This window comes from Otolemur garnettii, unplaced genomic scaffold (assembly GCF_000181295.1).
Source record: "Otolemur garnettii isolate 467f Iridium unplaced genomic scaffold, OtoGar3 scaffold00140, whole genome shotgun sequence".
NCBI lineage: Eukaryota > Metazoa > Chordata > Mammalia > Primates > Galagidae > Otolemur > Otolemur garnettii.
In genome coordinates, this window is record NW_003852535.1 from 3,326,562 (window position 1) to 3,329,753 (window position 3,192).

The following is a 3,192-nucleotide window of genomic DNA, read 5'->3' on the forward strand; positions in this document are numbered from 1 at the left end:
GCTCGGCGCCTATGGCTCAACCGACTAGGGTGCCATCTACGTACACCTAGGGTGGCGGGTTCGAATCCCCAGCCCGGACCCTCCAAACAACAATGACGGCTGCAACCAAAAAATAGCCAGGCGTTGTGGCAGGCGCCTGTGGTCCCAGCTACTTGGGAGGTGGAGGCGGGAGACTCGCTTGAGCCCAGGAGTTGAGGTTGCTGTGACTTGTGATGCCATGGCACTCTACCCAGGGGGACAGCTTGAGGCTCTGTCTCAAAAAAAAAAAAACTTCAAAGAAGAGCTAACACCCATGCTGAAGAAATTATTCCAAAAAATTAATAAGGAAGGAATCTTCCCCCAACATATTCTATGAAGCAAATATCACCATGATACCAAAACCAGGAAAAGACTCAACTAAAAAGGAAAACTTCAGATCAGTTTCACTAATGAATATAGATGCAAAATTTTTCAATAAAGTCCTAGCCAATTGATTACAGCTACACATTAAAAAAATTATTCATCACCATCAAGTAGGTTTCATCCCAGATATGCAAGGCTGGTTTAACATACTCAAGTCCATAAACATAATTCACCATATCAACAGAAGCAAAAACAAAGACTATATGATCCTCTCAATAGATGCAGAAAAGGCATTTGATAAAATTCAGCATCCATTTCTAATTAGAACACTTAATAATATGGGCGTATGTGGCATATTTCTTAAACTGGTTGAAACCCACGGCTAATATGATACTGAACGGAGTAAAACTCAAAGCTTTTCCACTTAGAACTAGAACCAGAAAAGGTTGTGTTCTGTCACCACTACCCTTCAACATAGTGCTGGAAGTTCTACCCAATACAAGCAGGCAAGAGAAGGAAATAAAGAGCATCCAAATGGGGGCAGAGGAGGTCAAACTCTTGCTCTTGGCCAATGACATGATCTTATACTTACAGAACCACAAAACTCCTGGAAGTTATCAAAGATACAGTAATGTCTCAGAATATAAAATCAATGTCTGCAACTCAGTAGCCTTTGTGTATGCCAATAACAGCCAAGTTGAGAAGCTAAGAACACAATTCCCTTCGCAGTAGCCTCAAAAAAATGAAACACTTAGGAATATACCTACTAAAAGAGGTGAAGGACCTCTACAAAGAAAATTACAAAACCCTAAGAAAAGAAATAGCAGAAGACATTAACAAATGGAAAAACATACCATGCTTATAACTGGGGAGAATCAACATTGTCAAAATGTCTACACTTCCCAAAGCAATCTACAGATTCAATGCTATCCCTATTAAAATACCATCATCATACTTTCAAGATTTGGAAAAACTAATTCTTCATTTTATATGGAACCAGAAAAAAGTCCCATATAACTAAGGCAATTCTTAGTAATAAAAACATGACAAAGTAGCTTAGTAGCACACATAACAAAGTCCCAAAGATGCAGATGCTGTCATGGACCTGTAGAGAGGAGAACACTTTTATATTTTTGGTGGGACTACAAACTGATACAGCCTCTTTGGAAAGAATGAAAAATCTTCAAAGAACTCAAATTACACCTTCTATTTGATCCCACAATCCCATTACTAGGCATCTACCCATTTGGCTCAGTGCCGGTAGCTCAAGCAGCTAAGGCACCAGCCACATACACCAGAGCTGGCGGGTTCAAATCCAGCCTGGGCCTGCCAAAACAACAGTGACAACTACAACCAAAAAAAAAAAAAAAAAGGACATTTCCACTAGATCATTTATCACAGCTCAATTTACAATTACCAAGATGTGGAAATAATCTAAATGCCCACCAATCCAGGAACAGATTAACAAACTGTGGTATATGTATACCACGAAATACTATTCAGCCATAAAAAAGATGGTGACTTTACAACTTTTATAATAACTTGACGGAGATGAAACACATTCTTCTTAGTAAAGTATCACAAGAATGAAACGGCAAATATCCAATGTATTCAATACTAATATGAAGCCAGCAAATAATCTAATACATGCCCACATATGAGAAAAACTCAATTCAACTCAAGTTGGGAGAGGGGGAAGAGGAGAGGATTGGTGTGCTCCCACTTAATGGGCACAATATAAATGTATGTGGCATACCTCTTGAGTGCAGGACACAACTACAAAAAGGATGCTACCTAACAAATGCAAATATTGGAACCTAGTTGTACCCTCGCATTAACCTGAAATTTAAAAAGAAGAGGGAGAGTTTTAAATAAACTGCATAACCTGAAAAAAATAAAAAATATACTTATCTGAAAGAATGAAATATGAATTCGATCTCAGCCGCTCGTGCAGACATAACATAAACTGGAAGCTCGAAGTATGAACCATTTGTTCATAAGAAAAATTTTGTCTTTCTCTAAATTATCCTAATCCATGCTAACTGCTGATACTGTCTTCTCAGCAGGATCCTAACTACAGTAGAGAAGTGTGAACAGTGTCTCAAAGTCCTTTTTGATCAGTCATCCATATATTTTCAGTAAAGTCGTAGAGAAAATTCTTGAGCAAAAGCCATTTCCTACTGTTTATAGTTAACCAGATTTTTCAGGAATGTACTGTTCCTCCTGAACCAGCTCAATGACCTGTCCTCAGCAGAAGTCAAGCAGAAACTTTTTGCTGGCTGTAGTCTCATTAGTACCGTGTGCTAACTGACTGCGCCACTGGAGGTCTCTGGCTGTAGTCTCTGAATAACCGAAGCTGAACTTGTTTGTTCAACGCAAGTTTGTTCTTTAATAATGCCATTCTCCAGCGATGTAGAGCAACAACCTTGACAGAATTCACTTTTTAGGTAAATATTCATAAACAAAAATATCTCTAGATATTCAAAAGAGCCACAAACAATACCTTACAATAGCAGGTTAATGTCTATTTTAGGGGAAAAAAGCACTAAAATCCTCTTCCATTGAAAGTTGTTTATTTCTCTGAGACGAGTGAGCAAGGTCACCATAACATCAACCTCTTTTCTAGAACAATGTAAATAACAATGTATACACATCTTAAATTTGGTAGGTCACAAAAGTTAAGATGCAATCATCTTTTGATAAAACAAGAAAATAAATAAATATTTTAACACAACATTTGGTATTGATAAATCAGTAATGTCAACTTTATGTATGAAGGACAGTACAGCCTGGTTAAAAATGCTCCCTATGTTCTCCAACCCTATCCAGGTAAAAGCTGTAAAGTCTCTA